Source organism: Heteronotia binoei, chromosome 7 (genome assembly GCF_032191835.1).
Source record: "Heteronotia binoei isolate CCM8104 ecotype False Entrance Well chromosome 7, APGP_CSIRO_Hbin_v1, whole genome shotgun sequence".
Lineage (NCBI taxonomy): Eukaryota > Metazoa > Chordata > Lepidosauria > Squamata > Gekkonidae > Heteronotia > Heteronotia binoei.
The window spans coordinates 59,986,109-59,986,404 of NC_083229.1; positions in this window are offsets into that span (position 1 = coordinate 59,986,109).

Sequence of the window (296 nt, forward strand, 5' to 3'; positions counted from 1 at the left end):
AGAATTAAACCTAAGAGATTTGACAAATGCTCTAAAAATAGATACTTTCAGCAGAAGATTCCACAGATGATGTAAACATTTGCTTGACAGAGACACTAAGCATTCAGACAACAGCTATTTTAAACTTCTTCATATTTGCCTTTTAGTTTCTCTCCTGGGAAGCTCTCTCAGATATCAATGAAATGTGGTTCAGTACTTTATGCAGCTAAATACAGCTGCTTACAAACTGGCTTTCAAGACAGTATTTCATGCTGCTGTGCGAGAGAAAGTTAATTTAAAAAGTAGCATAGAAAATA